This window comes from Lissotriton vulgaris, chromosome 4_1 (genome assembly GCF_964263255.1).
Source record: "Lissotriton vulgaris chromosome 4_1, aLisVul1.2, whole genome shotgun sequence".
NCBI classification, from domain to species: domain Eukaryota; kingdom Metazoa; phylum Chordata; class Amphibia; order Caudata; family Salamandridae; genus Lissotriton; species Lissotriton vulgaris.
In genome coordinates this window covers 1308182545-1308206892 of record NC_141691.1, presented here as the reverse complement: position 1 = coordinate 1308206892, position 24348 = coordinate 1308182545, and positions in this window count along the sequence as shown.

The window sequence follows — 24348 nt, the reverse complement described above, 5'->3', positions numbered from 1 at the left end:
GAAAATAATTTTTATTTTAGTTATTTGTACTTTTATATATTTTGTTTTGATTTTTAGAACGATTTTTATTTTATTTTGTTTTTTTTAGTAGAAAAAAAAGTCAACTGGACGAACAAAACCATGAACTTTGGAGGAATAAAAAAAATAATAGCATTGATGGTTATCAATTGCTCTGCAAACTAGGTCTACTGATTGCTCCCCATAACAAATTAAACCATTGCACTTCACGCAGTTCATTCTAACTTTCACAAATTGGGGACGTATGTCTGGTCGTGATGTTGAAGGTAATGCTGCAGAGGTACTTGGTATTGCCGGTGGTGGAGGTACATTTTGGCGCAGTCTTCTACATTCTTCGTGAGCATAGTTCACAGGATGCATGGATTGGAGGTGCTTGCGCATACTAGCAGTGCCACAGGAGTATTTCTTGTTTGGATCTCCTCTGGACAGTACTGCCTGGCAAATCTTGCATGTTACTTTGGTGGCATTACATTTCTTTTGCCCCTCTGGAAAAGTAAAACATTTTTATACATTTTTATACAATGGATGTGTATCTTTTGGGAGGGTGAGGTTCTGGTACAAATTGTTGAGTAACAAAATCATCAGAATCAGATGATTCTTGCAGTGGTGTAGCCATTTTTGAATTAAAAAAAGAAGTTTAGATTTCCAATGAACAAAAAGTGACGTTCTTTTCAGGATAGGTCTTCTAGTAAGGAAGGTCTAGGAAGAGTAATTGAAATGGGTGAGGTTCTTTAATAGTTAGGACAGTAAGTGTTATAATTCAATTAAATCTCTTTTTTTTGGTCACATGGGATCTGTGTTGGGTGCATAGACGCAGCACGCATCTAGTGCGACTTCTCCAAATTGCATTTAAAAATAATAAAAGTGTATTAACACTAAAAGAATAATATGTTTTCCCTTAATATTTATATTAAATACATATATATCTTTTTTTAAATCGAAAATGTTCACGGAAGTCGCGCGCTCACCGCGTTGAACACGTACATGGCGTTATGCGGAAACGCTCACGGCGTAGCCTGATACGTATATGTTGCGTATGCGCTTCAAGTCACGAACGGGTTGCATAGCAATCGCGCATGAAAATATGTACCCATCGCAAAGCCAACGCACATCCTACAGAACAATTGTAAAATGGTGGCTACGTTCTGCGCAGCAATCGATATGTCTGCCGCCTTTGACACGGTGAATCACAAGATCCTACTGAGACGCCTATGGGAGGCAGGAGTGAGGGATACGGCACTGCACTGGTTCCACTCCTTTTTGCTGGACAGGCAACAAGCAGTATCTCTACCTCCTTTCCAATCTGTCTTCTCCCCTGTAGCGCATGGAGTCCCACAGGGTTCTTCCATTAGCCCAATACTTTTTAATATTTACCTTAGGCCACTTATTCTTCTAATCAAAAGTTTCGGCATCAAAACCATTAACTATGCTGATGACACGCAGATGATCCTCTCCCTGGAAGGAGAGGACTCTATCTCCATAGAGATCCTACATAATTGCTTGCGGGAGACATCTAGGTGGCTGAAGAATAATTCACTACAGTTTAATGCCGGGAAAACCGAGGTACTTTTCAACAGTGGCTTGAGGATCCCCCGTCCGTTTCCTGGCAATTTCTGGCCCCCGGAAACAGTTTCTAATGTTCAGCCCGCAGTCTCTGTCCGCAACCTAGGGGTCATGCTTGACCACAAGCTCAGCATGGAAACCCATGTTCAGAAAACCTCTGCCTGCTGCTATGCCATTCTGCGCTCCTTAAGGAAGGTTCTGCCCCTCCTACCCACCCAGGCTCGTGCTCAAGTAGTTAGATGTACTATCCTGAGCAGGTTGGACTATTGCAATGCCCTCCTGCTCGGGGCCCCGGAGTATCTACTAGATAGACTCCAAAGAGTCCAATCTGCGGCAGCAAAACTGGCTTTGGGGCTCCCGAGGCGATCCCATGGACCATCTGCCTTGGCACAATTGCACTGGCTCCCTCTCAGACAGAGAGTGCAATTTAAGGCCCTCTGTATTGTTTTTAGGGCCCTCCATGGCTCTGGCCCAGCCCCCTTACAATCCAAGTTTGTGTGGTATGTCCCCACTAGACATCTCCGCTCCTCTGATGCCAAATTGGTAGTTACCCCCAGATTCAAGAAGGTCAGATCTGGAGGCAGATCTTTTGAGGTCTCCGCCGCCAGACTCTGGAACACCCTCCCCACTGAGATCAGGCAGACCGAGGAACTCCTACCTTTTAGAAAAAAGGTTAAAACTTGGCTCTTCCCGGGCTAGCCCACGCCCACCTCTTGCTCCACCCCTCACTTCTCCCCCTCAGACTCTGTCAGCGCCAGGATGCCTGCAATGGCGACAGTTTGCGCTCTACAAATTCTTAAAATAAATAAATAAATAATAAATAAATCGAGAGAGGTGCACTATGGGTGCGGGACTGCTCAAAAAAAAAAAATTCTAAAAAAGAAAACAGAAAATATTATGAAAATATTTTGAAAATTATAAAAATATATCTATTACATTTTAAAATATATATATTAGAAATGTGTAATGTAATCTTAAAAATAAGATATCTAAAAATGAATATATTTAAAATAAATTTGTAAATCAGTATCAAAGAAATAAATATAACAATTAATAGATTTAAAAATTGTTAATAAATAAATCTTTCAAAATCACAAAAAAAAACTTGGGTTTCAGGCAGGTTATACTTTGGAATTATCATTTTAAAAACCATTGAAATTCACTGAAAAAACCATAGGTTTCAAGCAGGTTATAGTTAGGAATTATCATTTAAAAAACCATTGAAATTCACTGAAAAAAACCATAGGTTTCAAGCAGGTAATAGTTAGGAATTATCATTTAAAAAACCTTAGAAATTCACTGAAAAAAACATAGGTTTTAGGGGTGTTATAGTTAGCTGGACATTTCACTCATACAAAACTATTGAAATTCCTTAGTTATAGTTAGTTGTCTAACTGTAACTCTCACGCCCACAATCCACTGATGTCACATATTACATAATTCATGGCATGGTCAGTGACATCACTGATGACATCACTGATGACATCTCAAATGACATCACTGATGACATCACTGATGACATCATCAACGTAATAATCAGATACACTTCATCATACACTACTATAATCTTTCATCACTCACTGTAAAATACAGAGTACCATATTTGAATCCATTGACACACCAATACAAGTATCTAAAAACCCACCCAGTCATTGCTAGATCTACACAAACATGTAATAAATTACCTATAGATTCACTCATATATACTCTCAATGTTCAATTGAACACAATCAAATATACTTATACACCTATATTGACATTACACACCAGCACACATACTGTTTACTTATGCAGTCATCCTACTCACATATGCAAACAATGGAGCATACTTATATTTACTCAGATACACACTTATACAAACACCACTTCATTTATTCATACAGATAGTAACTCATACTTGTGTGTTATAAAATCACTATTACAAGTATACAGTTATCCATACAGCCACTCATGCAATCACTGAGTCTTATGTATACTTATTTACATACAACAAATGTCACATAACTGCCTTTTATTATTCTAGTTTATTGGACATGTACCATTGAGAGATATATTTGCTCATCAGCACATCCATATACATATTCATTCACCCAAACAACTATAATAATATGTAGTCTTGACGTCATATACCTTCTGAATCAACTATTGATACATCTTTGGGCAGTCAAGTCCCCCCACCGAACCACACACACATTCACTCTCCCATACAAACAATCAGTTAACTAATCAATATCTAATATACAATTTCACTTAGCTAGTAACCAAATGGTGCAGCAGTTTACACAGCAACTGAGAAAATAATACAGATATTCACACAGTTTAGTCACTATCCAAAATATTTAGTGAGACACTATAAATTAGTCAAGTAAACAATCAATCACACGGCTACTAAATCCTCCATCCAGACACTTATACATCCACTCATTCTTCAATGCAGATTGCTATATATATAATACAAATTGACATATGGAACCAAACCACATTTACTGGATGATGTCATAGGGTTTTAGTTTTGCACCTACTGATACACATAACATCTTTGAACTAGAGAGGGATTTGAGAAACTTCTTTAGGAAGATCAGATTAAACACATTTTTTAAGGATAAAGACTATATACCAGTTCCGAATGTAACTGGTTTTAAACCAAAGTCATTTTTTACCCCTAGCTTATCACAAGTGGACAATAATGTAGAAATATTCGAATGTGTAGTCGAAATTGAAATTAAAAATCTATCAATGTCAGTTCAAAGAAATAGGAATAATAATCTGTCAGGAAACCACAGAAAAGCCCTTAAAAACTTACAGAATGATGGTAATGTGACTATAAAGCCGGCCGATAAAGCTGGTGGTGTTGTAATTTTTGACACAAGAACTTATAATGCCAAAATGAGAGAATTACTGAATGTCCAAGAACACTATCAAAGAATCAAGTATTCCAAAATAGAAGTTTTAAAAAACAAAGTATATACTTTACTACTTAAAGGGAAGGAAGAGGGGTGGATTAGTGAGAATGAATATAAATTTCTCATCAACGATTATCCGATTATCCCAGCAATTTACGGACTGCCTAAAGTCCACAAACATATTTTTAATCCTCCCATGCGCCCCATAGTCAGCAGCATTGGGTCCATTCTGGAGCCACTAAGAAAATATGTGGATTTCTTCCTTACCAAAACAAAAACAGAGATCCTATCTCAAGAATACTGCTCATGTGATCACTGTGTTCGAGGGACAGGGCTTTGACGGGGTGACCCAGTTATTGGTCACCCTGGATATCGAAGCCCTGTATACGAACATCCCTCAAGACGATACCATACAGGTTATTAGCAGGATCCTTGAGAATGAGGATTCAAAAGGCGGAAACTGGAATTTTATCTTAGAGGGTATTGAAATGATACTTAAACATAACATCTTCCTGTTCAAAGAAGAACTATATCTCCAGGTGAAGGGCACCAGCATGGGGGCCACCAGTGCCCCCAGTCTGGCCTGTCTATATGTGGGTGCCTTTGAGGAGTGCCACATCTTCAATGAGATGGCACCCTATTTTGAAAACATTTCTTGCTGGCACCGCTACATAGATGACATCATTTTTGTGTGGAGTGGTGCCAGCAATGAATTGGTAACTTTTTTAGAGTGGTTAAATTTAGGAGACCCCAATCTAAAATTTACGGACCATATGAGCAATACCTCAGTTGAATTTCTGGATATTGTGATTAAGGAGACTAATAAAGAGCTAGGAGTTGATCTGTATGTCAAACCCACCGACAAAAATGCTCTTCTCCAATACTCCAGTAGCCATCCGCGCTCACAAAAGGATAATATTCCCTTTGAGGAATTCCTGAGATTGCGCAGAAACTGCACATCACTAACAGATTTTTACCAACAAGCAGAGGGACTTAAGACCAAATTAAACGCAAGGGGCTAACCAAATAAACTCATCAGAAATTCATTAAAAAGAGCGGGATTCTACGATAGAGGAAGTCTCTTAAACCCTAATAGAGAAAAAAAAGAACATGGCAGTAGGGAGAGTGGTCTTTGTGAGTCAGTACTCCCATATCAGTAATCAGATAAAAAATATTGTAAACAGAAATTGGAAGATCTTAAATCAAAACACCACAAAAATATTGGAAAAACCCTTGTTGTCCTTCTGACGTAATAAAACAATTTGGAATGCATTAGTTCAAACATATAAAACATCAGAACCACAACAAACCACACTTAATGGAGGACTATCCGCAGGAAATAATAAATGTGGGACATGTTCGATCTGTGCACCTAACAATTGCCGCAGCAAAAATGTAGTGTATCTCCTCATTTGTCCTTGTTCCCAAGGATATGTAGGCGAAACCAGTAGGGAGTTACGTACTCGCCTCCTGGAGCATATATCTGCAGTCAGAACAAAGAAAGACAACGCCCCCCTAGTAAATCACTTTTGCACTAAAAATCACCAGTGCAATGAATTCCAATGGTTCATTCTAGAAAAGATCAGAATTAACTGTAGAGGAGGCGATATTGACCAGAAAAGAAAAAAACGGTAACAATGGTATATGTGCTATTTGAATACAGTTGACAAATGACATACGAGAGAAGACTGTCTCCAAATACTACAATAGGAGGCAAGGTGACTTTAAGCTCTAGGGAGGGAGATGAAATTATACTATAGTCAACAGAGAAATTCACCATACTAATATTATATATAAGAAGACAAATACAGCTCCGTTTGAGTGTAGAAAAGGGACTAGATATTGTAGACCCCGATTTCTCTTTTATATAAGAGTTAAACGCAATAAGATCAATGGCCCTAAGTACAAAGAGAAGAAGGTGAAGATAGGATAACGCGCAAAGGGAGTTCTGGATATAACTATTTTGTGATACAATAACACAATAGTCGCGGAAAAGGCATGTAAAACAAAACTAAAAAGTCTTTTTCATAATTGTGTCACTGTCCACGAACGAATCTTTAACAATAAAGCTAGCAATGAAAAAACAGGAGATAAGAGAATGATTCACGTAGGAACGGTCCCACGTGTTATTTAGAACCAATCACATACAAGGACCCAATAAGTCTACCACGTGAGCGATCACATGGGATCGGTAGCCTATTGTGGATCGCTTAATAAAAATGCAAGAATACACCATACAACTGACGGCGTCTCAACCAAGGTGTAGGTGAAGCGGAAGGAACAGTTTCCCCTAATTTGAGGTAAGAATAGGCTCAGATGGGAGGCAAGAACCCCAGTGAGTGGCATTTTCCACCATGGGTTTAAAGGGTAATTTATGGTGGAGATACTCCTATTAGTTGCCACATTCACTTAAATTCCCTCATAACATCTTTTAAAACGGCTTTTTGGAACAACGACGGCAGATTGATTTAACGCCGCGTGTCCAATCACCGAGTGCATCTAAACTACAGCTTCACGTTTTGCAACTGTCATAAGAAACATAAGGTAAAATTAGGAATCGATCTTTGGCCGAGACTGTAATCGGTAGCATGTATGTATGTCAGGAAGATTTAGAATGATAGTGAAGATTGCTTAATTTTCTGAACCCTTTTTAGGATACCGCAAAAATGAACCAAAAGGGAAGAAATACTTTTGATTAGGGGTGGGTGTAGTTTGCGAAGTAGTGCTACGCGAAGCTACACGAAGCGCACTTCGCACTACGCAAACTTCACGTAGCACTACGCGAGCTGCGTAGTAGCATGTTTGCACTGTGCAAGATGTATTTTCAATGATTGCACAGTGCGGACAAGCATCCAGCACTGTGCAATCATTGAAAACGGCATCTTGCAAAGTGTGAGCTGTAGTTTTCTGCAGCTCGAGTAGATTATTACTCGAGCTGCAGCTTTCTCAACGCAAACTGGTAGTTTCTCATTGAGAGCGGTCGCGAGCATGCGCAACCACTCACAGTGAGAAACCTTACCTCCCCGCGTTGAGAATCTCGCCGGTATGTCATTTTGCTTGCTCGCGTCGCGAACATGACGTTCAGGACCGCGAACAAGCAAAAAATAAGCGCTGCACTACGCTACGCTGCACTACGCTATGCTGCACTACGCGTGTTCGCACTGTGCTACGTGCAGCTCGCGTAGTGCGAAGTTGCGCAAACTTCGCAAACTCCGCGAGCGTAGCGTAGTGCTTCGCCCAGGGTTACTTTTGATCACAGCTTGAAGGAGGGAACATTAGGTATAACCACAAACCATAAATCAGGAAAAATCGGCATGCGACTTTTTGAGGTGACAATGAAGAGACGCATCTGATGTCAGATTTTCCCTTTTCTTTTCTGCGATATATCTAACTATGCAGATCGATGCAACAAGGGAAGCAGCAGCTGAAAGAGAGTGTAACCTAGGCAAGCATAATACTCAGGAAGTGATACAGCCAAATATCTCCCCTATAAAAGTGGTAAGGGCAGAACACTATAGCTGAGGCTGGAAAGGACAAAAGGTATAGAACATAGAAAATAACAGTATGCTGCATATTAGCTAAAAAAACGCCAGAGGGGTAATGTAGGAGGAATGAGACCACTGGGGCAATTTCTTTCTCTAAGAAGATGCATTAAGGTATCTGTTGTATTATAAATACTAAGAATTACGAAAATGTGAAAAGAAGGGACTCTAACATAGGCAAACATGGCAATTTTGTATAATAAACTCTTATGCTCTAAATCCATTTGTAGATCCTTTGAAGATGTGCAGAAATGGGGTCAATGGAAGCATAACAAAATGTGGGTTACATTATAAATGTCTCGCATGTATAAAGGGGTATGGAATATTAAGAAACCCTGTATAATCAAAAGTGTCCTATTTAAGAAGCTGACTGTGATTATTTATCTGTTCTGTATAGGCATAACAGAAAAACCAACACAAATAGAAGATTAAGAGACAAAAACTGTTTGAGTCTTGATAAAGATGGGAGAATAATTCATATACCATCGAAACGCGTCAACGCTGGGGTCACAAAATTCAAGGAACAACCCTTTCTGATCAAATGATGAAGTTATTGTAATATTAATTGTTGGGTTTTTATATTCACGGTTTCAGAATGTGTACAAGAATTTGACAAGGGGTTAGGTCAAACTACTAAACTGTCTCATTTTATGCGGGTCATGAGAAGAAATAGGATAAGTAGTGTGGTAGAGCTTTTGCATGTATAAATTACAAGACTTATGAATTGTTATAATCTGTTGATTTGAATTGTTTTTTATGTACTTTTAATGATTTGTTTCCTTGTTTTATGTAGAAAGATGTGTATCTTTTATTTTTAACTTATTTGAATAAATACAAATGAATATTCTAATTTGAAATCACGATTTTATTAGTTTGACCACTGTATAGATATTTCTATTCAATAAGTTACGGGAATTGTGTTTTTTCATATGTGACATCATCACCAGTGGATTGCGGGCGTGAGAGTTACAGTTAGTACAACTAACTATAACGGAGGAATTTCAATGGTTTTGTATGAGTGAAATGTCCAGCTAACTATAACACCCTTAAAATCTATATTTTATTTAGTGAATATGTATATATATATATATATATATATATATATATTGTGTGTGCGTGTGTGTGTGCAAGTTGAGCACAAGCTGAAGCTTTGGTGCAAAATCACGTCAGTGATATGGGAACAAATTCCGATCTAAAAGGATAGAGCATAGGATGTATTCAGCAATTAGCAGAAATGTAATAGAGTGTGAGAGCAAGTTGTGAGAAAGTACAAAAAGATTCGAGCATCAAATTAAGTGAGAATGTAGCCAAAATATCTAATAATCTCACCTAATGGTCTCTTCTAATAGCTGTCCTAGGTGACAATGCTCTTGTGTAGTTTAAACTAACACTCAGAAACAACCTATGAGGTAAAAATGTAGGATAAAATATGCCACCAACTAATGAATTTTCTCATTCCAAGTATGTCATAGTGTCAATGGACAATAGCGTCCGCCCTCTGTATTATGGATGTATATCGCAGTGGTTACATCCAAAAAGACCATGTGTAAATACATGCTACTATGATCCACACTGAATGTAATCGTGATGTAGAGAACCAATATCATACCAATACCAATATCATACAGACTACTAAGTCCAAAACAATTAGAGGAATAGTATAATGACTATCAAAATCCATATGTCATAATGGAAGTTATAATAAGGTCAACAGAAGTGTAAATCGGGTGTGGGATTAAATGATATTCCACCACAGAGGTAGAAAGAGCCAGCTCAAGCAGTGCACCAAATAGGCATGCTAAGTGAGTCAGAAGTGTACTTTCTTGACACTCGTTCAAATGTACTTCTCAAAGTTATCAGTAAACCTAAATAAATTGGAGTGAAACATAGGGTCAAACATTAGGTAACCCCAGTGGGGTCAAACTGTAAACAGTAAATATACAAGACCAGTCAAAAAAGTGTGGTATTATTGGCGTCATCAGAGTAAAGGAAGTGTGAATACTTCGAAAACTCACATCTAGTGAAAATAGTCCAGCATGGGCCAACAGGTAGAAAGCTGGAGTCTAGGTCCAGCCGGTAAACAATGTGCATACTAACAAGGGTATATTTGCTCAATGTTATCAGGGCATGCAGTGTGGGTGCCATGTTGTTACCATGTTATAGGTTCTGATCCTGGGAAATAGATGGAGGATAGTCCAAGTCTGTGACTTGAAACACGGTGGGAGAGTATGCTGCAGTGATTTGAAATGTACAGTCTGTAGTTAAGACAGCTTTACCTTTAATGAACAAAGTCATGTTCATTCTGTGAACAAACCAGAAATAGTGACATATTATTCAAAATAGTAAGGCGGTATGGAGCTTAATATTAGATCTTGTATTGTAAATCCTAAAGACGGTCAGAAAACTGTTCTTACTAAATGAGAGATAATTAGGAATTGTTTAATGGTTAGTTGCCCAGTAGGGTAGTCATCAATTATGATATAACTGTGCAAGTATATGGAAAACATAGACAGGACATAGGTGTGGAGGTGGTAACAGCAAAGCAAAAACATTAAGTATAGTCACCCTATTAAATCTAGGTTTATGGATGAGAATACAGTCTTCCTGTGCACCTATATTGTATTATATTGTTTGACTTAAGACAAACTTAGACAGACTTAAGACAGACTTAAGACAGACTTAAGACAGATTTAAGACAAACTTAAGACAAAATCCATACTTAATCCTGTCTTAAGTCTGTCTTAAGTCTGTTTTAAGCTTGTCTTAAGTCTGTCTTAAGTCTCTTAAGTCTGTCTTAAGTTTGTCTTATGTCAAACTTAAGACAAAATCCTAACTTTAATACTAATAAATGCCTTCCGTGAATACCAAAAGTAGTGATTTTTGGATTTTGTCTTAAGTTGGTTCTGTGAATCGGGCCAGAAGTATTTATGACTAAACATTCTCTAGTAATCCCTTTATGAGATTACAGAGCAAAGTACACAATTTCAATGCAATAGAACTTCAGTAAATAGCACAATATACATTGAGCCCTAGGGGCGTACCAAACCATATATTAATAAAGTGGTATAAGAACCACAACTTGATTAGACACAAGGCCTAGAGCCTGTAGAATTACTAGGACCACACGTAACCACCCAAGTTAGTGACACAGGGGGCCCTTGGGGATGCATGCAGTGTGAGAACACATCAGTGAATCGCTGTTATCTTCTATGGGAAAAGTCGGGGTTGTAAATTTAAAGATTAAGGACACTTAGGAGAGGAATTTGAGCAAACCCCTTTAAACTTAAGGGGTTCTAGGGCCAACACCCACAGGAGCACTAGAGTACTCGAGTTACCTCACCTAGGGAAGCCGGGTGCATAGGTGTCTTTTGCTGTCGGGAATCATTGTTGATTTCAATGGCGATCTGCTGCAAAGTACTGCTGCAGTCGAAGTGGAAAGTGTCCGGTGTGATCCAAGCCTGAATCAGAGATGTGAAGAACCTGAAAGCAGAGGGTACAGAGTCTGGGTCACTTGCCAGTGACCAGGGGCATGTTAAACTAATGCCCACTGATGTTGGGTGATTTCAGGTTGAAGAGGTAAAACTTGACTCTGCAGCCACAAGGACCAGAAGCTGTCAATGATGACCAGGAGCTGGATTTGAGCTGTCCCACAAAGGATGTCAAGTGATGTGTCGTCAGTGACTGGATTGGACAGAACAAGCCTTGGCAACAGCAACCCATGCAGAAAGAGAAGAAATGCTTTGGTGGTGACCAGCAAGGTCCAGGAGACTCACCAAATGGTGGAGAGTCAGGGCACATATGGAGCAACCAGGGAAGCCTAAGGAAAGTCAAATTTGCCTTCTTAGGGACCCACCAGTCAATGGACTAGGGATTGCAAAGGTACCTCAAGCTAAAACACAAAGGGCTGGCTCACAGAACACTCGTGGAGTGTAGGCCAGCAATCTTTGGTGGAAAAGATGCTTTGGATATGGGCTACAAGTAACACAATGCACAGCCTCAAGGAACGTTGAGAAGCTAATGCACTAACAAATGTGCATGGTGTCCAGGGGTTCTGGTTCCACGGTACCCACGAGGGCTGCGGGTCTCAGCTTTTCTGGGGACTCAGGGCAGCCTCGAGGAAGTCTGGAAACCCACCTCCTGTGTTCCAAATACTTGGGAGTGCGGCAGGAGCTTCAGAGATGCAAACCGGTCAGATGCATCTTTGGTGCATGCCAAGCAGGGGCGTAACTCCTTTACTCCAAGGGAGATTCTTCAGTTGTGCAGCGTCGTGCAGATCATCGTAGTTCCTGGATTCAGTATCAGAGTTTCGTCCAAGTGTAATCTAACATCCTGCAGTCAGGGGTTCTTTTCTGATACTCAAGGAAGGGGTTGGATATACTCTGGGGACCCACCAATGGAATCGTTTGGAAAGAGGGGTGGCTACACCCATTTCCTTTGTCCAGTTTCACATCAGAGCAGGGGCTGGTAGCCCTGGTAATCGGATTGAACTGAGCTATGCACAGTGAAACCGAATGTGCCCCCAGTGCAGACTTCAAAGCACTCTTGGAGTGCACCCACTCAGCCCCAATGCACTAAAGCTTGTCTGGGAGGTGGTGAAACCTCCCTGTGACTGGAAACCTATTGTCCAGGCCTCCCATGCCGGTTTCTCATCCAGCAGCAGGAGGCCAGACTCGTGTTTGTGGCTGCAGCATCTATTTTGTGATGCCAGAGCTCTTTCAAACTGGTACCGGGTATACCGGTGTGTACATGTCTCTCCCTCTAGAAGGGTGGAATTCTACCCTCGCCACTACAACTGGTTAGGGGGGTAGAATTCCAAAGTGTTTGACACCAAACACAACATGTTTCCTTGCAGCCATTCCAAAGTTAGCATTTACCGCAAGGTTACAATACACTTAAGAGTATATGGTCTGGCTGCATCACAGAACAGCCCCAGAGAATATGTTCCGAAGGCTAGAGAGGGGCCCTGCTCCTGCATGGACACCCTCTCACACAAAACCCTGCACCCTGCCCTCAGGATTGATAAGGCCCGCCATAGGGGTGACTGATAGGTTTATATGTGTAGTGGTATAAGGTAGGTATAGGGAACCTATATCTAAGTAAGGGGCGCATATACCACCTTACACAGGCTGCCGTAGCAGACCTGTGGCGTTGTTTTGGAAGGCTTCCCAGGGCTGGCATAATGCATGCTTCAGCGCCTGGCAGGGAGCAGCTAGGCTGGGATCCTGGATAGCAGGGCCCCAGCTAGAATAACAACAGTGAAACACCAGCAAAAAGTGGGGATAAACATATGAAGCAGATCCTACTCTCCTATACATATAGTAACTCCAAGGTACTCAACCGTAAGGATTTCTGTGGTATCTCCATGTAGGCGAGCAGCAGGAATGGTACGGAGACATCCCACTTACGTCTCATAGGTTCTGCAAGACCCTTTATCATGTCTTTTAGGGTTCGGTTGAATCTCTCAACCAACCCATTTCCTTGGGGATGGAATAGGAGTGATGAATTTGTACGTTAGACCGCACTCCTCTCACAAAGACATCATATACCTAGATATCAAGTTTGTACCATGGTCAGAGCCCACCTATCTGGGGAACCCCACACCTATCAATGCCCGGCTCACCACAGGGGCTGTGATTGTCCAGAGAGGGACAGCTTCTAGATACTGGGGGCATGGACCACCAAGACCTAGATAAACATGTTGCCTAGGGCTGTCATGGGTTCCAGTGGTCCCAAAATGTCAATGCCCACCCGCTCAAAAGAGGTGCTCACCACAGGAAAGGGTTGGACGGGAGCCTTACATTTCCCTCGACTCTTGCCACTTGCCTGCAAGTATGACACAACTGCCAATGTGTGCCAATGTGCATTTGTATTTAAGGACACTAGGAATGGGTGACAAGCTTGTCAGAGGTCTTGTCACAGCCCAAATGCCCTGCCAAAGGCACAACATGAGCCAGACTCAGTAAGAAGGTCCTGTAGCACTCAGGTACTACCAGCACATGGGCTGCCCGGGCTCAGCAGCCTTAGCCTCACTATATAGGAGACCATTCTCCAAATAAATCAAATGTGATCTAGATGGACCACCGGCTGCCTGGTCTGCTACCTGTTGCCGCAAACCCACAAGAGTAGGGCACTACATCTGCTCCTTGCAGAGCTCCTCCCTGGAGGGACCTCCTTCCTGCTGCCAATAGGTCAGCTCATGCAGGTCTTCCAAATCGGCCACCTGTTCCCCTGTAGGTTCCAGGGCATCCCCCTCCAGGTCTGCCTCCTCTTCCTGGACCGTGGGAACTTCTCAGGCAGGTTTCCTGTACCCTCTTTCCCTCTTCTTTCTGGCAGGCACCTGAATCACCGTTTGGGGCTCCAGGTCCTCTTGAATACCCCTACTGGCTGCCATTGACCTCAGTGGTCACACATGCCCACTCAGGTAGAATCAGCCTCTCCAAATGAGCCTTGCATGCCACTTTCCTCCACGGGGAACTCCCTAGGTCATCGCCAAACAGACAGTCAACAGGCTTGGATGGATTCACAATGACTTTCAAAGAACCTGAGACCCACCACTCAAAGGGAACCTAAGCCACATTACACAGGCGCTCAAAGTAGTCTGCAGCAACACAGGGTGAAGTACATTGGAGATTACCTGCTCCTCAGATACCCATTGACACCTGACGGACGTCGCACTGTCTCTTGTGTCTCTCAGAGCTTTCACCCTCCTTCCTTTGATGGTCAAACACTGCAGGTACCTTTTAGTGTTATCCAGCAGGCAGGTTTACTGGACTATCTCTCTATCTCCTAATGAGATTGGGGTCATCACAGCTGGCTCCCCATCCTCACTAGGAATCAACTCCTCCCCCAGAATTATACTAACTAACCCCGGTGAAGTTGCACCAGTGGGTGCTGGTGGTGCCTTGGGGCACGTGGGATCATTGTGCATGTGATGCTCCGACCACATGCTTAACACTTGTGGGAACCCCGGATGTCTGGGCTACCCCTAGGGGGCCATGGTTTCGTAGCACTGGTGGGCTGGGAGTCTTTAGTTACCCTTGTCTCCCAGACTCTTCTGCTGAGGACCCTGCCCACCTTTGGCTGGGTTTTCCATGTACCCCTTGTGGATCCTGGTGCTCTTCTAGCAGCAGCCTACTGAGCATGCTTCCTCGGGTCAGTCAGCTTACTATCCATCAGATGCTGTCACAGCTCTAGAACACAAAGGCTACTCGAGTGCTCCCAACCAATCAGATTGTACAACCACTGGTAATCAGTTACCTTGTTGCCCTTTATCCAGCCATTCAGTGCTATGCATTACGATTCACACATTCAACCCACATATTGTATTCAAGCTTCTTGAAAAACCTAAACTTTACCCAGTACTGCTCTGGTGTGAGCCCAATACTGAGGAAGAAAGCCTCCTTCATATTGAGGAAGTTCAGAGCACCCACCTCCTCCAAAGGTGTTAGGGCATTCCTCCCATTGACCTCAAAGTGTCATTACAGGCCCGCCCCCCAATTCTTTTCAGGGACCTCATTTATAAGCAGTGCTGCCTCATAAGAAGCAAACAAAGCCTAAATATTCTCTTCTTTCTAAAAATTCTGCACTAGGTCTCTGGGAATGTGTACCTTAAGCCCTTGCACTGGCTGCATGCTGCCACCATTTGTACTGGACTCCACCTGTTTGTCTGTGATGTCCATTTTTTCATGCTCAATTCATGTGCCAAGATCAATTTCTTCACCTCCACGTCACAAGCTTTCTCACTCTCCACTGCCATCCTCTCATACTCTGCCAGCTTTTTGGTTCTCCAATTCCTATTGCTTTATCTAGAGCCGCATAACCTCCATTTCATGATCTCTGGCCCTTTGCCTATCCTCCAATTCCCCTGGAGAAGGATTGCAGGATCAACAATTGCTGCCAGTCACAAAGGCTGCTCTCCCAACAGGCACATCCTGGGATCTGAAGCTGCCCTCTGGCTCACCCACACCCAAATCTGAATCATTTGTCTCCCCAGTTTATCTGGCCTCCAACCAGACCCTCAAGGCCTTCTGTAGCTCCTCTTTCCTAGAGTTGCTCCTCATGGGGCATCCAAAGATCTTTCAGAACTGCTTGAGTTGATCTACTTTGTAACTACTTAACATTTCAATGTCAAAACTCCAATGTTGCAGCCTCACTTGCTGGTTTACCATTTAGAGATTATGGTTACTTCGAGGGTCATATGAATATAGAACCAAATATAAAGCACAGTATGTGGTTGCATAGTGGTCTGCACTAAACTAGTGATGTACACCAATCACTGTGGGTCAAGTACAAATACAAGTTCAAATCCTCATTGCTGACCACCGATGTTAGAAATGGGCATCTCTAATTGGCAAAGGTATGCAACTTTGTCCAAGTAATGACCCTTGTCAGGGACAGGGGGATACACACTTTAGATAACCCCTGCTCACCCCTTGGTAGCTTGGCACGAGCAGACAGGCTTATTGAAAAGGCAATGTGTAAAGTATTTGTACTCAAAACACACAGTAATACAGTGATAGCACCACAAATGGACACTACACCAGTTTAGTAAAATAGAGTATCTTTATCTAAAGTCTAAAAGAAAAAAAGACCAAAATAACAAAATACAACATACATGAAATAAAATACCACTTAAAAACTGTTTCCAAAATAAAGCTTGTAGAAAGCAAATAGACTCACCTGCAGTGGCGGTTTTACCGTGGGGGCGTTTGGGCGCCGCCCCCCCTGTTTTCTCGCCGTGCGAGAAGAAGGCAGAAACAAATGGTAGTTATTTATTTATAACTACCATTTGTTTCTGCCTGCCCTTCTCGCACGGCGAGAAATCAGTCAGCAAACTTCCTCGAGCCTCAGTCTCCTACTCTGCATGCTGCAGAACGGAGAGTGGGAGGAGGCTTGGGGGAGTGGCTTGCCCACTGTTGTGAATACGGACTGTTTGGACAGCCTGAGAGGCTATCCAAACAGACAGTATTAGCAACAGTGGGCAAGCCGCTCCCCCAAGCCTCCTCCCACTCTCCGTTCTGCAGCATGCAGAGTAGGAGACATGACGTATTTAGGGCAGCCGGCCGAACCAATCAGCGCCGGCTGCCATGGAGGGGAGGGAGGCTGCCTGCAGCCTTCGGTGACGAGGGAGGCATTCAAAAAAATCCAGGATGGCGCGCGGGAGTCTGCAGTATCGGCCCTCGGGACAGGACTCGAGTCGAGAGCCAGAGCGGGAAGCCAAGCCAAGGTAAGTTTTTTTACATTTATTTTTATTTTTATTATTATGAGGCAGTCAGTCCGATTTTACGCCCCGCCTATTTCAAATGTCACCAGCCGCGACTGCTCACCTGGGACTAATATGACGTTTTGATAGCAATAAATCCAAAGTATGGCGCCAACCGCAAGGTGCGTAACATCAGGCACAGAGTCACACGGACCCCCTAAACAAGCAGTTCCTTTGGATAAAGAAATCTATGACGATACACATGGAGGTTAGGTGTCCTTGCTGATGTCAAGGCCCCCTGACTAGTTTGAGTTTGAGTTTAAAATATTTGTATAGCGCACTGTCACCAGCGGTTTCATGGCGCTGCAATAGACAGAACTCCAAAGTAGGAGTGGGGGAAACGGAATAGGAAGGGGGGAACACCAAGTGGTTTAGTTAAAACATTTGACAAATAGGTGGGCTTTAAGTTTCTTCCGAAATTGAGGGTACAGAGTTATAGATCTGAGCTCAAGAGGAAGGGAGTTCCACAGGAGTGGGGCAAGGGTTGCAAACTTGGATCCTCCCCATTTCTTCCTCCGAAAGCGGGGGGCTGAAAGCAGGAATTGCGAGGAGGAGCGCAGTTCTCTGGATGGGACATAGGGAACAATTTCAGATGTTATAAAGGCCGGAGTCGCGCCCAGTCGAGCTTGAAAGGTGATAGAAGCAAGTTTAAACTGGACGCGTTTGTGGACAGGAAGCCAGTGTAGAGATCTGAGAAGGGGAGTTACATGGTGGGATTTCAGGAGATTGAACACCAATCGTGCCGCCTGGTTCTGGATTAGTTGCAACCGCCGTAGACTATATGCAGGGGTCCCCGCATATAGGGCGTTGCCATAATCCAGGCGGGAAATGACCATTGCCAGAATGATCAGTTTCAGGGCATCGAAGGTAAAAAAGGGGACCGGAGGAGAACCTAGGGAAGGGGGCCAAAAGAGTGAGGACCAGGGACTGGAGCAACCACCTGTTAACACCAGCTCGGTCTTGTCCGGGTTGAGTTTCAGGTGGTTGTAGTTCATCCAGACCTGGATAAAAATCATAATAGACTGGAAGTTTGAGATGGAAGTAGGGGAAGAAGACAGGTTGAAAACAAGTTGAAGGTCGTCAGCATAATTGTATATGCTGACGTCCATTTGTTGTAGTGAAAAAATAAGAGGGGCAATATAAAGGTTGAACAAGAGGGGTGAGAGGGAGGAACCTTGGGGGACCCCGCACTGAACTTTCTGGAAGTCCGCAGAGAAGTCACCCAGGCGAACAGCCTGGGTGCGGTCCCTCAGGAAGGAGGATAGCCATACCAAAGCGGAGCCTCCGATTCCCGCCGCCTTGACACGGGAAAGTAAGATGGTATGATCAACCGTGTCAAAGGCGGCTGAAAGATCAAAGAGAACCAAGGCCTGGGCCTGGTTGGCATCCATTCCCTCCCTGAGGTTGTCGAGGACCGAGAGAACTACGGACTCCGTAGAGTGTGCGGGGCGGAAACCGGCCTGGCGGGGGCCGAGAATCCCATACTCCTCCACAAAGGTGCTCAGGGACCTGGTGACATGGCGTTCGAGCACCTTCGCCAGAAATGGTAGGAGGGAGATAGGGCGGTAGTTGGCGGGGATCGAAGGATCTGCGCCCGTTTTTTTTAAGATGGGGACAATAACAGCGGTTTTCAGTGGGTTGGCTACAACCCCCTGGGAAAGGGAACTGTTAAGGAAGTGAAGGGGGGGGTCTGGACAGGTTGTATAGATGTGACGAAGGATGTGTGCAGGGCAGGTGTCCAGTGGGGATCCGGATTTGACAATAGGAATTATTGAGGCCATGGAATCTTTAGTCAGGGGAGGAAAAGCATCGAGTTGTCCTTTGGATGGGGGCACTGAGGGTCAACAAAAGTCGGGGGGTGAGGGGATGTTGGCTTTAATAGTAGCAATCTTCTCGATAAAGAAATTATTTAAAGAGTGGCAAAGGTCCTGGGACGGGGAGGGCTTGAGAGATGTCCTGTCGGAAAATGCCAAGTTGTGGACAATCAAGAAGATTTCCCTCGGTTTATTCTCGGCTGCATGGATTTTTGCGGAAAAGTAGGCCGTTTTTGCAGCCTGGATGGCCTTCTTATATTGAGCAAGGAGAGTGGTAAACTCAGCTCTAAGTGAGGGAGAATAGTTCCTCCTCCAGGCACGCTCGGCGCGGCGTACTGCAAGGTTGGTGGTTTTAAGATCCTCATTGAACCATAAGTTGGCATCTTTCTCCCGTTTAGACGACACCCGCTTCAACGGGGCGAATGAATCGCAGCTAGAGGAGAGCCAATGTTCAATGGCAGCGGCCTGAGAAAGAGTGGACAGGCCTTGTAGGGTAGGGTAGGAGGAAGCTAATAGCGCAGATAGATTCTCCGGATCCACTCGGCTCCATGAGCGGACCCAAACATTCTTTGGGAGCGGGGGCCTGGTAGGGGGATTGATGGGAAGGTTAAACAAAATCAAATGATGGTCGGACCAAGTGCAAGGCGAGATGGTCAGAGAGTCTATTGGGCAGTTCAAGGACCAAATCTAGTCTAAAATGTGTCCTTTGATGTGAGTGGGGGACTGAACATGTGATACAAAATTAAGGGATAGGAGTGTATCTGAGAATTCCCTAGAGGAAGGGCATTCCGCAGGATCTGAAGGCCAAAAGTTAAAATCTCCCAGTAATAGAATGGAGGAGTTATTGACCGTCAGTGTGGATAGTACCTCCTGAAAATCGGGGAGGAAGGATAAGGGTGATTGAGGGGGCCGGTAAGTGAGGACACAAGTGAGAGGAGGATTGATAGAAGTAGTGCGGATAACTAGGTACTCTGTTGTAGCAATGTCTGGCAGGGGTAGACATTGGAAGGGGAGGTCGGACCGGGCGATCACTGCTACGCCGCCCCCATTTCTACCGTTGGAACGATCTGCTTGAAGAGCATAGTATGAAGCAGAAAGAGTGTCCAGTAGGGTAGGGATAGAATCCTCGCTGAACCAAGTCTCTGTTAAAAAGAGGAGATCAGGTGCATGGAGGTCTAGCAGTACCGACAGTTCGTGTGAGTGGGCTACTGCTAACCGGGTGTTAAGGTAATAGGCCGAGAGAGTTTTAAGTGAGACTGGGCTGGCGTCTTCTCTGGGAGAGTGAGAGGGAGTGGGGGGAGCGAGAGGGTTGGGAGATGAAGGGGCGGGGGAAAGGTCAAGTGTAGATAAGAGAGAACGAGTGGAGGCAGGGAGAGGCCAGGGGCCCTGAAGACTGCGGAGTTGGGAGGCGGAGTAAGTGATGATTTGAGCAGAGTGGCATGCCCCTAGCCCCGTCGGCCGCGGACGGGCGCAGACGGGCTTGCCTTAGGCGCGCCTTCGGCTTGCAATCGAGGCGCCCGCTGCGCGTCCGGAATCTGCACATGATTTATGGGTCCGTGAGAGGGGGCTGGGGGGGGGGGGGGCGTGGCCTCGAAAAGGGGCGTGGCCGCGTGAAGTGCCGGAAATGGCGCCAAGAGTGTCCCCCCGGTACCAACAGCCGTGGAACGCTAGATCCGCTGCACGGGTGGTCTGGGAGAAATGAGGTCTGCAAGCAGCAGATTAAAGGAGCAGAGGGTGAGTGATTTAAAAACACAAGTATAAGGTGACACTCAAATTTTAAGAAATGCAATTTTCACAAGAATTTGTGCTCCCAGCTTTCCGACTCAGGAGTGTCTGTCGATCTGCCTAGGCGTTTGTATTCAGAGCCTTTTAAGGGCTAGGAAGGCGGCATGGCCTCGAAAAGGGGCGTGGCCGTGTGAAGCGCCGGAAATGGCACCAAGAGTGTCCCGGTACCAACAGCCGTGGAACACTAGATCCGCTGCACGGGTGGGCTGGGCGAAATGAGGTCTGAAAGCAGCAGATTAAAGGAGCAGAGGGTGAGTGATTTACCACGGGGGAGGCAAGGAGCCGTGTCCACGAGGAGGCAACATATTGAATCCAGGACAGGGGAAGTCAGCTGCATCGGCTGTGAGGTATTGGTTCTGGTGACGTGCAAATTTGGCAAGTTTGTGGAGCACCTTTGGCTCTTATCGATGCCATGGAACAGGAGGTAGACGCTGGCGATGATGGAGTCAATGCAAGCACTGGCATCAGGAAATTGCAATAATTACAGGTGTTGGTAGGCGTCAGAGCTGAGGTGCAGTACAGGCAATGCGTCATGCACTTCACGAGCAATGCCTGCGGCTTCGGTGCACGTCATGGCATCACAGTGGCATTGCTGACGGCGTCAGAGGCAACTTTTCTTGCTTATTTCAAATTTATTCCAGGTCCCAATAGCAGGAACAACCTCCAGAGGCCCACAACTGGAATAAGCACCTCCTGGCTGGTCAGAAAACTCAGCAATAGAGTTCAGGGGAGCTGAGGGTGAAGTATTTGTGTCCCTGAGACTTCAGAACAGGAGACCAGCATTCATATGCACTTGAAGATTCTACTTCGAGCAGGTTAACAGCAAAGTTCCAGTCTTTTTCCTTTACTTGGCAAAAGCAGCAAATGCAGGCCAACCCCACACAGCACACAGGAAAGGGCAGAACTCCTCCTCACTGCTCTCAAGCTCTTTTCATTGGCAAAGGCTCTTCTGGAGTCCAGAAGTGATCTAAACTACTCAGGTTTAAGGTCCACTGCCTATACCCTATTTTATCTTTGCTCTTTTCTGTACAAAGGTCTCCGAGCCCAGTCCATATGTCCTCACTGGTGCAGAATGACCACAGGGGGTGGAGATAGCATTGTTCAAGGGAGACAGGACCTATTTGGGTGCAAGGAAAACTCCCTTGACTACTCTAAATGCAGCCAAAATCTATTCAGCTCAGCTCTGAGTCATCCAAGAAGGGCCAGGCACACCTTAAACCATTAGTGGCTTTCTACAGTAAATGCACATCTCCAGCCCCAGGCCCTGTCACTCCAAAACCAGACAGTCAATCCATAAACAGGCAGAGGCGCACAGAACAGTTAAACAAGAACAAACCTATTTTCTAAAAGTGACATTTTCAAACACATAATTTAAAAACCATCTTTAGAAAAATATGTGCTATTAAGCTCTGATTTCAGAAAGCCTAAACTTTATTACTTTATCTTGTCCCAGTGGGAAGTTATACCTGTAAGATGTTACAAAGTACCGCCCATGTCATCCTATGGGGCAGATAGCCTTTCAATAGTAAAAAAGAAATGCACTGTATTTCACTATCAGGGCATGTCACAAGCCACAAGTACATGTCCTACCTTTCACATACATTGCACCCTGCCCATGGGTGGTTCCTTGGTCCAGCGTAGGGGTGCCTTAAAAGAAAAGGGAAGGTTACTGCCTGGCAAGTGGGTGCACTTGCCAGTTCGACATGTCTCGCAGACACTGCAGTGGCAGGTCTGAGATACCTTTTCCCGGCTACTCATGTGAGTAACACAATTAGTGCTGCAGGCCCAATGGTAGCAATTTACAGGCCCTGGCACACTTAGTGCACTTTACTAGGGAATTACCAGTAAATCAAATATGCCAAACAGAGAGCACCAATTGTAATATCAATTTACACAGGGAGCACTTGCACTTTGACACTGATCAGTAGTGGCAAAGTACCCAAAGCATCTAAGCCAGCACAAAGAAATCCAACACAGCATCAAAAATACAGGAGGTAGAGGCAAAAGTCAAAGAAAAGCACGCCAAAGATCTCACATCTAGCAAGTGCCAATATTTATGTAATAAAGGTTTAGATATTCAGGTTATTTCCCAAGAGTCAGGTCTAATGGCAGATGGATTGTTGCTTTTATCACTATCATTACAATTTTCAATATCTATCCTCCCACACAACAAGATAGATCCTTTTGACCCGACATTCTGACTAAATTAATGTCCTGTACTCATGATTATTTCATTGTTGGTGGCGATTGTAACATGGTACTTGACACCCTCTATTGATAGACATTCCAATTCTAAATTTGCACCATTCTGCATGCACTCACAAATAACTTCTGCTATAAAACAGAGGGGCATATTTATATGGAATTAACGCCGCCTATTATCAATTATTTGATGTTAGGGCAGCTTTTTTTTATCGTCATATCTGCAAGTTGTCGCAAAGTCCAGTTAGAGGCATTTTTTGCATAAAAATGAGCCTAAAAGTGCACTTTATTTAATATATAACACAGAAAGGATTCGTTTGGAATTTAAAAAATCTTTTGCTTTCAGCTATATGACTATAGAGCAGCCTAGGCACCCCTACCTATCTATCTCACTTTATCCATAAGCCACTGGGAAAGGAGCCTTTTATTTCACCTAAGAGCAGGCACTGTTAAATTTGCGTTATGTTTTCCCCTTGGCTACCACTCCAATCTTGACTATGTACCCTGCCCATGTGATGGTGTGAGCGGAAAATCTACTTTACATTTTTTGTTTCTTTGTAAATACTATTTAAAATACACCAAGTGCCTTTTAGCTCAATTTTTTAAAAAGCAGAGGCCCATTAGCTTGGACAATGCTTATTTGTAGTTACTCACTCTGGCCTATGAAGAGTTGGTCTTCCGTACTAGCACGTTTTTGAGACTTGCCACTCGAGCACGTAAGATGATGCCCAATCCCCGAGCTCTTATATTTATGTATGATTATCTTGTATAAATTGATTTATGAACTGGTATTTTATATATTATAAACTGTGTATTGCTAATGAATTTTATTATTACTCTCCATTTGTCAAATAATTTGTTATGCTGCTGTGCTTTTATGGATACCAAGTTATCCGAATAATGTTTTCTGAACTGAACTGAACTCTAGCAGGTGACAATATTTATGTAATAAAGGTTTAGATATTCATGCTATTTCCCAAGAATTAGTTCTAATGGCAGGTGGATTGTTGCTTTCATCACTATCAATACAATTCCCATTACAATTTTCAGTATCTATGCTCCCACACAACAAGATAGATAATTTTGACCCAATATTCTATCTAAATTAATGTCCCATACTGATAAATATTTAATTTTTGGTGGCGACTGTATCATGGTTCTTGACACCCTTTATTGACAGACATTCCAATTCTAAATTTACACCATCCTGCACGCACTCACAATTCACTTCTGCTATAAAGCAGAGGATTTAACGTCGC